This window comes from Etheostoma spectabile, unplaced genomic scaffold (assembly GCF_008692095.1).
Source record: "Etheostoma spectabile isolate EspeVRDwgs_2016 unplaced genomic scaffold, UIUC_Espe_1.0 scaffold00569318, whole genome shotgun sequence".
Taxonomy (NCBI): domain Eukaryota; kingdom Metazoa; phylum Chordata; class Actinopteri; order Perciformes; family Percidae; genus Etheostoma; species Etheostoma spectabile.
The window spans coordinates 2,473-14,777 of NW_022605057.1; the positions used below are offsets into that span (position 1 = coordinate 2,473).

Consider the following 12,305-nt stretch of genomic DNA (forward strand, 5'->3'; position numbering starts at 1 on the left):
AGCAGGTCTAGACCACACTCCAGAATTTACAAAGACCCAACATTCTAGTAGTTTCCTCCAGAGCAAGCACAGTGCAACATTCCAATGACCATCATGTTGACGTCACTTTGACAGTGAATAACTTTACATCTGAAGCGTTTAAAGACTCTTTTTGTCCATTGTTTATTTCTAAAGAAAACAGAACAATGTATAAAAGGATCCATTATCTTGTAGCTCACATTATGGCTTCGTAGCAGATGTTTTTGTAAAAGTAGGCTAACAATTGTGTCATAACCATGCGACTTACTGTCGCACAGTAGAGAAATTACCCAACAGTACAGGAGACGCTCGCAGACAGTTGGACTTCCACTAGCTGTTTTAGTTTGATTACTAATGTTAACTAGCATGTTAGTTGCTGTAATTAGCCTGTTCCTATGTTATCTCCTAACATATACCTACGTTCTCCGTCTCTGCTGATTGAGAATGATTGAGATTTCTCTTGGCACGGCTACCAGAAGACCTACAACTTTCAGACAGGTTGCTCACACAACACATCTACGTCTTCATGCTCTCGTGGAGGCTGCGCAGTAACGCTCAGCTATCACCGGAAAAGTGCTTCTAATATCCTTCACTAGTCACCATTAAAAAACACTGGCATCACATTGTCCATTTCTATACTGTCTATGCGGGTACAGACATACTTTTTAGTTCAGTCCAAAAGATGTCTGTTTGCCTGAAATCTTTTGGCTTTCCACTCTGTTGTGTGTAGTATCACTGAAGGCAACAGGTGTATCACAGGTCTACAGTTTACCTCATTTCTGTCACATGATTAAGTCATACTCCTCAGGCTTTTAACTAACTAGCAGAAAGAAGCTCTGTTGCCACTTTGATCTGATCCGCTAAGTCTCTGTGTTGACTCGTGATTCTAACAACCACTGCTACATGGCACCTTTTACCTGGTAGATGTGTACCGTATGACCTGGGGAAATTAGTGACTTGTGGTTTTGGGTATGCCAAGTTCATTTTTTTTTAATTTTGTGATGTTTTCAGCAGTGGCTGTTAAAAGCATATAAGTGTAAGTGTATGGTGGATAAATCAGCTGTCGTGGTTATGTAATCCTTAAACACTGTTATAAATAACTGTCAGTTATTTGATCACTTGTGGTTGTAATTTTACTTACTTCACCCCACTAAGTACCTAATGTTACTTTCCTTTTTTTTCATTCTTTCAAATTTCCACTTCAGCGTACAACCACATTTGACACTGAATATAACCTACAATCTGAAACAACATAATACACATTACATGACTGACATTACATGAAGAGCAGGGAGTAAAAAAATCTTATATTACCTGTCCCCTTCTTCAAACAAAACCTAAATGGTCTACCACAGACGGTTTTCTAATGCTTTCAACAACCCTTTTGCGCATGTGATTGTCTACCTCGCGGTTTTTCTGCTTATCATGTGTAGGTGGCTTTAGGGTTAAACATCTAACTTATTTATTCCACAATATCGTATTACGTAATGGCCAACCAACATTAATGTGTTTCCAGTTGATGTTCATATGAGAACCTTCCAAAAACTACGATTGTTTCTCGCTCTTCCACAACATCTTCGGCTTCGTTTTGAGTCTTTTACTCTGTCTCGCCATTAAATGCATAGTCAAAGAACACATTGGCCCACTGTTCAAGACTACTGTACACCGTGAACAAATATAGAGGGCTACAAAGCCTCTTAGGACAGAGCCCGCTTACGATTCCCTTTCTGTGCTCAGCATCCTTGAATAGTCCACACAAAGATCCTTAAGCCAAAATCCCTCTCTGGTATTTAATTCTAAATGAGTAATTACTGGGTGTGTCTGTGTTCCTTAGGTTTGCAGGTAAGCTGGGTGAAGAAGCTCATTTGAACACTGGCTTTGGAGCCTATTGCACTCTCTAACAGACGTACAAATTCTGAAAGACTGAGGATATCCGTGGGGAGCCACTGAAAAACCCAGTCACTTAGGGGGGGACAGACCACATACAGCTGCCAAGATGTGTGACATGGGGGGACTGGATAACCTGGTGGCCAACACGGCCTACCTAAAAGCCCAGGGTGGTGATGACAAGGAGATGAAAAAGCGCCGTCGCAGCTTGGCTCTCCCCAAGCCGGAGCAATGTGCTTCAGCACGAGCTACCCTTGAAAAGGACTTTACATCGATCTGTGAAAGGCAGCCTATTGGTAAAAGGTTTTTCCGGGAATTCCTTGCAAATAAACCTGAGTATAAGCTTGCTGTCGATTTCCTGGATGAGCTGTATGACTGGGATCTGGCTGAAGGTGCAACAAAAGACAAGGCGCGGCAAACACATGAACAAGTATTGCAAGGCCGACTCCAAGAACTTCCTGACCTTTCTTACTGACGAGCCTGCTGACAAATGCAAGAATGTGACAGATGCCACCTTTGAGGAGGTGATGAAAAGCAAAGTCCAGGATGGTGTACGAGAATATTTGAAGGGCAAACCCTTCACAGATTACCAGGAGAGTCCATTTTTTGATAAATTCCTCCAGTGGAAAGAGTATGAGAAACAGCCCATCAATGATAAATATTTTTATGAGTTCAGAACTCTTGGCAAGGGAGGCTTCGGAGAGGTAAGCATGCAAGCATATCATTTTATACGTTTTGGCAAACCATTTATCTTTTGAGACGGATTTCAGTTGCAGGACTTTTCCAGTGTCTTTCAAAAATATGTATTTCCATTGCATAAAAAGTATAATATGCATTTTACATTGGGATTGTACTGATGGTGCTACAGTAGAGTATTATGCTTCATGGTCAGCGTTCCAGTCTTAGGACACCCCTTAACCCTACGGTATAGAGGTGTATTTGCGTTGAAGCATAAGAAAAGATGTTGTATGGCAAGAGACCATACCTTATATCACAAGGTCATGTTCCATACAGGCTCTTGGATTTCAAAAAATCCAGGCTCATGTTTCATAAAGTACCAAACACAAAGCCGCAATGCAGGAAGTAGTGGTCTTGCATTGATAGAACTAGCATTGCTTAAATGACGATTAATAGAAGCTCTTATTGTTATTGAGATCAAGATCTCTTTTTCAATTTAGACATTAAGATAACAGAACATCTTTTTTTTAAACAACTAAGAATTCAAAATCGTTTCAAGCTTGTCTGTTTAAGAAAACCAGCTGCTAAGTAATACATGGACAAGCAGTATTTGTTAAATTGTATATTCAGAAAATAGCAGTGTGAGTTTTTTCATAATAACATTTAAAAGATTTGAGATGGATGTGACGTCTGAAGAAAATCCGAAGCATACGTGGCACATACAGAGGACCCACAATCGAGCCTTGAGGAACCTTTTTTTCTGAGTCAAGCTCTTAGCAACAAGCTTAAGTATACAACCTAAATAACTCAATAAGCAACTTATTGAGACAACTACTATGATAGAAGTGTTGAAATGGGTTTAGACAACAACAACAAAAAGATCACAGTGATGTTTTAACATGGAAACGATGGTGAAGGCCGCTACTAGTGTAAATCTTCTGTAATTGTCAAATACAGTTTTCTTTTAAAGTAACGCGTACAGAAGTGAATCATGGAACTCTACTTGATACTGGGCAATCATTATTTAACTGCTAATGTAAGTTACTTAGCAGTGCAATGCAGTCGATAGATCTGATCCTCTGTCTACAGGGAAGGAATGATACAAAAAGTGTGTTTAGTTCAAGATGTGACTTAGACAGGTGACAAATAGGGTTCCAAGACAAAGCTGACAAGGGTCAAGTTTGGTTGACTTCTTGAACCAATTGTCTGGTTTTTAGTCCAGTCAGTGTTATGGGGCATTATTTGTGATAATATCAATACCAAAATCTTAAAATATGTGATAGCATAGATTGATGATTTAAGCTATCAGTCAAATCTTGGAATCATTGGTAATGAAAAAAACCTCCTCCTTTTTAACAAATGATCTGTCTTTTTCCAGGTGTGTGCTGTTCAGGTGAAGAACACAGGCCAGATGTATGCCTGTAAGAAGTTGTGTAAAAAGCGACTGAAGAAGAAGAAGGGTGAGAAGATGGCTCTGTTGGAGAAGAAGATCTTGGAGAAGGTTACAGCCTTTTTCTGGTCAACTTGGGCTATGCCTATGACAACAAGACCCACCTGTGCCTTGTTATGACCCTGATGAATGGAGGAGACCTCAGGTACCACATTTACCATATTGGCTATGATGGCAAGGGTGCGGACAAGGGCATTGAGAAAAAGCGCATCATCCACTACACAGCGCAGATCGCCACCGGCCTTCTTCATCTGCACGAAATGAATATCATATACCGTGACATGAAGCCGGAGAACGTGTTTGCTGGATAGCCAAGGCCAGTGCAGACTTTCTGACTTGGGTCTGGCCATAGAGATGGAACCAACGAAGACCACCACCCAGATGGTGAGTAGATGTACACACAACAGTGATATTCTGCTTGAGAGGCAAAGTTCAGTTGGAAAAACACAAAAAAGAAGTACACTAAGAACACAAAGTTGCACTGTCAAAGCCATTAGGATGCCTTAACCATGAGAGCACTTTGCTGGACAGAAGTGACTCCTCTAGCAGGACTCCTCCAAAACTCCTCTAGCATAATAAGATGTTTACCCTAAAGAACCATTTTATCTAATAGTCTTTGAAGTTGCATACCCCAAAATACCGACAAAGACTCTCCCCTGATTGTGTTATGTTTATCTGATCTTTAAGGTTGGAGTTTAAGACATCACATCCCGTAACAGAAAAGAAAATACAAAGAACAGAGACCACTGGTTGCTGGATGATTTATCTCCAAGACGGTCTATCTTCACTTATCTGAAGATGAGTTTGGAGCTAAAAACTGTCTGAAGTAGACAGGCTGTCAGTCTCATTGGGGTTTTTACTTTAAATCCGGACAGAGATTACAGGATTGCATAGAATCTGTGCAATGAGTCTCTGAATCTATTATATAACACATTTGATCCTTTAGCAGTCAGATTATAGCCTGGCCATTTATACGCCACCATTTTGTGTAGGGGCTAAGTTAAGACCTTGGAGATCCCAGGCTTGTTAAAGCAGCAGTCAGTAGATGTAGAAGGGTTTCCCTCAGCAACTTGGTTGTAGAGAATTTCTGTGGAGTCGTTACTTCGAGAGAGTTGCCTCAGCTGAGTTACAGTTTATTTTCGTGACACTTTACGAAGACTATAAGTCTTCATCTTGCCTTGAAAAGAATAACACCAATATCATGTCAGCAAGGACTTTGGCTTGATGTTACACCACGTTGTGCTGCACAGTTCTTGCATCAAACTGAAAATCCCTCAACAACATCAAAAGAAAAGGTTGTCATTTACCAAACAACATGATGGCCTGTCAGATCAATCTCTGAGTTTTAAAAAAGATCAGGTGCTGGCAAAGATCTATTATACAGATGGGACATGACCGCAAGCTAAAAAAATTCACTAATAGAATAATCTAAGAATGACCCGATGTACACAACACAAAATATCCAATGTTTTTATTCAGTTCTTGTCTCATTATACCTACAGTATATTTCATTAACCTACAGATGACCTAAAAAAAGATGACAGTTTTTTCTACAGGACTTACTTGGAGTAGCAAAGAGTAAGCTCTCAGCTCCATAAAAGTCCAGTAAGCTCATTAGCTTGTATTCTGATGCTCCTCAGCCTGTCAAAGTGACTGAGCTAACCTCCTACAGGGAAGGCTGGCTTTGGTCCCCTAATCTTCTTAGTGGGCATTACACAAGTCTGTCCCTGATTAGATTGACAGATCCAGGTAAAAACCTACGCTGAATATGTTTAGACATTTTAGTTTGCAAACAAGTTGACCTTAACCCGGCTATCAAAGAGAGAGATCTGATCTTCACAACTAAAATCTGATTCATTGTGGTGATAACTGTAACCTGTATGGTCATGGAAGAGTTTTGCCCCTTTGACTGACCACAGTGTACAGGTTCTTTATTTGTTTACAGATCCACACATTTCAGGTGAACAGAACATAGTTACAAATTGCTGGAATTTAATAGATCTGTATGCAAGAGACATTGGTGTAAGTTTTAAGTGGCATCAAGGTTGTGCATGCAAACCTGCTTACGTTTGCTCAATGGAGATGCATTATCTTCTGCTAATCAATCAGTCAGAAGTCTTGTCACACTTGTTAAAGTAAAGAAAGATCTTGAAGAACCGCGTGATCAAAATCTGGAACGCAAAGAGAATAAAAGTGCTTAATGCTTAATGATGCAGTGTCCGATGCTTACGGTACAACACTTAACCTATGGACCTCTTAAAAAAAGATTTTTGTAACATGGATTCTCCAGGACTTAGGCCTACTTGCAGTATCGATAAGATATCTCTGCTCCCTGTTTGTTTTTGGCTGTGTGCAATAATTGTACATTAGTGGCACGACTGAGTGTTATGTTGAATGTACAGGAGGCTGATTCAGGAGGCTTCCAGAAATGCCAGTCTTTTTAGTAAGAGGCTGGACAACTCTGTCAGTGTGTAGACACACTCACGCTTCTTGACAGGTAGTAGGCCTGGCATTAGGATTAGGGATGCAGGTGATTTCATTCGAGGGAGAAAGGGAGGGAGTGAAAGTTTCACAGAGGGAGAGACAAAAAAGAGAAGACTAGAGTAAAGCTCTAAGTAACTCAGACAGCTGTCTTATGTAACACTTGTCAATGGGGACGTACGAAGGTTATGTCTCTCAGTTTTAAAGCTGTTCTTTACCAGTCTGTCCTCCACAAGACCTTTCTTTCTGTGTCCTTTCAAAATGGACTGTTACATTGAATGCCACCGTCTATCATCATTGCTTTCATCTACAGAATCAAATCTCAAAGAGTAGAGAGCTGTCATATAAAAAAAACTAAGTGTACGTTAAGTGTAACATGTATTTAAAGGCTTTATCCTTCTCTCTCTCTGTCCTCCAGGCTGGTACTGGAGCGTACATGGCCCCTGAGCTCCTGTCCAAAACTCCTTACAGGACATCAGTGGACTGGTGGCCTGGGCTGCAGTATCTACGAGATGGTGGCAGGCTACACACCTTTCAAAGGTCCTGAAAGCAAGAAGGAGAAGGTGGAGAAGGAGGAGGTACAGCGCCGCATTCTCAACGAGGAACCAAAGTGGAGCACAAGTGCTTTGATGCTGTCACCAAGGACCATCGAGCAGTTCCTCAAGAAGAAAATGGAAGAGCGCCTGGGCTTTAAGTAAGAGCTTCTTCTACCCTTTTAAGCCATAAACAAGCCATGGGCTGCTTAGTCAATCAGATTTTTCCCACATTGTCACTTACTTTGTTAATTTTTGCAAAAGGATATTCTTCAAAAATACATATACAGTATTTTTTTTTTATTCAATAGGTATATAGTGGGATTCCTGTGCAATGGATGTTAGGAAACTGAGATCGGAATAACTGCTAAGAATGAACTGCTTCCAGGCACTCGCCTGGTTGAGCGTGTACCCATGTACCAGGCACAGTCCTTGCTGCAGTGGCCTGGGTTTGATCCCAACCCGTGGCCTTTCAGTATGTCGTCCACTCTCTCTCTCCTCAGCTGTCACCTCTCCTTTCAGTTAAAGGCAAAAACAGCCCAACATTTTCTTAAAAAGAAAAGAAAAGAATGAACTGGTTGAATAAAGGCAACAAAAACCTTACTGTAACCGAAATGTTCCATGAATCCGCAGCTTCTGTTACAATATATCTGACATGTAGTTTTGAACTTGTATTTTTTACCTTCTCCATAGAAACAACCTGGAGGATCCCAGGAAGCACGAGTGGTTCAAGACCATCAACTTCCCTCGTCTAGAGGCCGGCTAGTGGATCCCCCGGGGTGCCCAAGCCCAACGTCGTCTACGCCAAGGACACCGATGAGATCGCCGAGTTCTCCGAGATCAAGGGCATCGTGTTTGACGCCAATGACGATAAATTCTTCAAGGAGTTTAGCACAGGCGCTGTACCCATTCAGTGGCAGCACGAGATGATTGACACTGGACTGTTTGACGAGCTCAACGATCCCAACAGGAAAGAGGGTGGAGGAGGAGGCGGTGACGACAAAAAGTCCGGCACGTGTAATTTGCTGTGAAAAGCCACACGTTTGATACCCTGTACCAGTAATAGCACTCAATCACTTTGTGTTTTCTAAGTCAGATGCGCACCAACATTGATGTAAAAGATGGATCACGAAGAGGCGAGTGCGAGCGTCTTTGTGACAAGATGTTAACTCTTTTAAGGAGGCTCAAGGTTTAGAAACGCACAGCTTTCGAGGTAAGGTTCGGTAAAAATATGGAGGATGTGATGAGGTATTTTGAGCACCATCTCTCTGGTTAGCAGCTTCTCTTGTTCTTAGGTTGACTGCTAGGAGTCATTTTTACAACCTTTTAATTAAGGATAGATAGTTAGATTAGTAATTAAAGGCCTTTGGCCATAAATACTATATCACTTTATGAAGAAACTGTCTAAGATCAAGTCTGAGAAAATACAGTTTCTCACAGTTTTTGCTGTAGAATTTCAATGCCATTGCATTCAATTCATTAGGCTTCAACGATTGGCCCAAACACACGTGAAGAAATATCTTTTAGTACCTTCTAGTGGGATTGTTTGAAAGTTACAACATTTTATAGCACTCCCCACCTTGTCACACCCACCTTTATTGATGCCATCACACAGCCACACTGTTTCTACAGTGAAAAGTGATTTGTTTTCAGCACATGTGGAAGGGGATAGTTTTAGTTTTTAAAATTGAAATGTTGTGATCCCAATTCTCATACTTAAGTCTGATCACGGCATTTTACGTCCGGGTTGGTTTTCCTTCCGCCCAGCAGCTTAGTTTTATTAAAAGTTACATATAAATATATATAAAAAAAGAAGCAGTTGTATGTAGTATATAAAGAAATATATCTATGCACAGAGAGAAAATCAAAGATGTAAGTCATCTTGAATTTAGAATTTATTTTAAAGAAAATTATACTGAACACCTCGTCACTGAGTCCTGTTGTTGGTGCTATGACGCTCAACTTATAGTGAGAAATGGAGGCGGGTTTAGCCCTGGGATGATTGGAGAAATATGTACAGTATATGTTGTGATCATTTTATGTGGACCCCAGGACGAGTAGCTGCTACATAGTTGGCAGCAAATGGGGATCCGAATAAAGGAATGAGTGCAGAAACAGCAGGTAACCGCTGCATGTAAAGGAGGAAGATTTAGTAGGAGTTTGACAATAAATTCCTGTACCAGGAATGTGCAGGTTGCCCTGTCCGCGGCCCTGAAACATGTGTGGCTGCAGGGCTCTTTTAAAAAGACTCCACTATTGTGGTCATTAAGCTGAGTATATAGACTTGGGTAGCTCCGAAGAAAATCCTTGTTATTCTTGTTTACTTCTCTCAGGGTAATTAACTGCTTACGTTTTTAAATTTCCATATATATATTCCATATATATATATATCTATTATATATATCTATATATATATATATTATATAATACTATATATATAAAAGTTTGGGGTCACTTACAAATTTCCATTCGACTCCATTATAGACAGAATACCAGTTGATCTGAGTGGGTAGCTGATCTTTATTGAAATATCAACATTGCCTATATCATCATAACCACTCATCCAATGTTTCAAAGGTCCATTCTGTTTACTAATCAGATATCATTTTTAAAAACTAAATGAAAAACATTGAAGAACCCTTTTGCAATTATGTGAGCACATAATGTAATCTGAAAACTGCTCCCTGGTTAAAATAAAAAGCAACTGATCTCAGCTGGGATTCTGTCTATAATGGAGTGCAATGGAAATTTCTAAGTGACCCCAAACCTTTGACCAGTAGTGTGTGTGTATATATAATCTATATATATCTATATATACAGATAGATATATATGTATGTACTTGTAATTATAACGTGAGGAATTGCACTCTAGAAATGTCAGATGTAAAGCAGGAATTTCTTTGAATCAGACATTTGAATAAATTAAATGTGTCTTTTTAAATGTGTGTCTTTTCTGTGATTAAATATTTCTGTTTGTCTTAATATGTTTGCTGTAGCCTTGAAGGCTTAGCAACACTTTAAAGTCATCAAGCGTGAGAAAGTCCCAAACTGTGCCATGTTACGGATGTTCTGTTGCTAAATATAACCACAGAGTGCTGCTGAGGGCTCTGGAGTAAAACCTAAAAATATGTTAATCCTTTCTGGATGCTGAACACAGCCAGGCTGTGCTCTACGCCACTCCAAATTGGCAAGTTCAGCTCTTAGCTGGTAAGGCTATAACCAGTGTTATTTTTGTGCTTCTTTGCTTAAATCAGCTTCAAATCCCCTCAGGTACTGGAGCATCTCAATGCTACTGCTAGGGGACATGTCTGAGCAGAAATCAAAGTTACAGTGCTGAGCTGAAAAATGGTATTCCACCACATTTTGACATTTGATCTTTTTTTGAGAAGAATGCTGTATATGTGAAATTAAATACAGTTGAAAAATCAGCTGATTGCCGTGAGTGCTGAAAAGTGAGCCGACTTATAGCCTATTTATAAAATATTTGAAAAACTATATACAACATAACTTATCGTTTTTTTTAGCTTAGACTTTCAGTTCTAGTGTTACTACCTGTTTACAGCATTCCTAGCTCAAGGACAGTAAGAGTTTAGGAGACAATAAGGTAGCTGCAGCTAAACCCTGAGATTATCTCCCGTGTAGCAGACCATAGACTGTGGACTATAGGTAGACTGCTGCTGCTGCTTCAGGGCGCTGTGGGGGCCGGATGGATGGGGTGCTGTGAAATTAGAGCAGACAAGCGTGATTCCACTTCTTTTAATACTGACCTGATATGTTCCGACTTCTACAGTCAATGCAGTCTCTGTAGGTATAGTTACAGGTATAGCCATTCACGCAATGATGAGGCCACTGTACCGGGATCACGGGGGCACCGATCCATCTTGGTGCCCTATGTTTGAATTGCCTTCTTCAGTGCCTGGATTGCACGAAGCAAGGTGCCAATACCCTAATATAGTTAAATTTATACTTTTATTTATACTCACATCTTGTAGGGGTGACTGCAAATATTCAACTATTTAGTTTGAAGAATCCTGATTCATCTGCCAATCTCACAGTCAATCGGAATCGTAGCAGTGTCGGACAATGTGTTTTAAAAGATTTCACATGCTGTAGACTTGCTTGGTTTCTCCCAATCATGAAGAAATATATATACTGTATATTCTACATTTTATATTAACATTCTGGGCCCTGTAGAAAGGCATTTCTATGGGCCCCTTCCCCTTTTCATCTAGCATCTTTTTGGCCCTACTCACATGAGGGCCCCTACACATATATATACACATGTATATATATATACACAGTGTACTTACACCCTTTTTTGGTGCAAATATCAGCCATAGACGTAGCCTATTGGTAATACTGTTAATAACAATTAGAAGTAAGTGGTACTTGTGAGAAAAAATCAGAAGTGCTTTACTCAGTACTGGTGAGTACTGGCCCCTTTCGGGCACCGCCTACGGTAGACAAAACGTTATAAAGTGCCCTTCCAGTAAAGAAAATGAGATGCAGAACCCTATTGTGTGCCCAGTGCCTCCAACATGGCTACATGCTAGAAAACTAAGGCTTTTGGGCCCACCGCATGCAGCAGGTGCCCTTTTTAATTTTTTTTGCTGCTGCCCCTCAGACAAAAAATGAGAAGCATAACTAGACATGCAGGCGAGTATACTGGCGTGCATCTGACACAAGTCTGAACCAAAAGCTCACTCAGCATCGACCCCTTAGCTCCTTTCCCAGTGGCTGATCTGTGCAACCAGTGGCACGTTTAATCATGTGGATTTGTAGACATTGATTGTGTAGTCAGAAAAACCACAAGAGGCAGAACAGAAATGGGAAATGCCTCACTAACCTCTTCAGTCTGCCGATGCCCAGTCCCTCTGCCATGCAGCACCATGGTGGAGCCACATTCTCAGAAACAGCTTGCTCTGCATGCCTGTTTCGCACTCCTCCTGTGGCTGCACTTTTGTGCTACAGTGATGATGAGGATGTGATTGAGCGCTCACTGATTGAAGGAATATTACCAACACATACTCCATCTGCTTGGTCTCTCTCTGTTAAAAGTTAAAAAACCACATGGACAATTGGAATTAGAATCTTGTGTATTATGTCATTCCATTTTACATCCATATGTATTTATTTAAAAGGTATTTTGATGTCCAACAAACCAGCGGTGGACACTAACAAGGGTGACTAAAATACTGTTCCTAACAAGACTTTGAGCTACTTGTACTTCACTTGAGTATTTTTGCAATTTTATATTT

At 40.4% G+C, this 12,305-nt stretch overlaps 1 pseudogene; it reads left to right on the forward strand.

The window, feature by feature from the left end:
• Positions 1-1,832: 1,832 nt before the first annotated feature.
• Positions 1,833-8,093, forward strand: LOC116684773 (rhodopsin kinase grk7a-like; annotated as a pseudogene).
• The last annotated feature ends 4,212 nt before the right edge of the window (positions 8,094-12,305 follow it).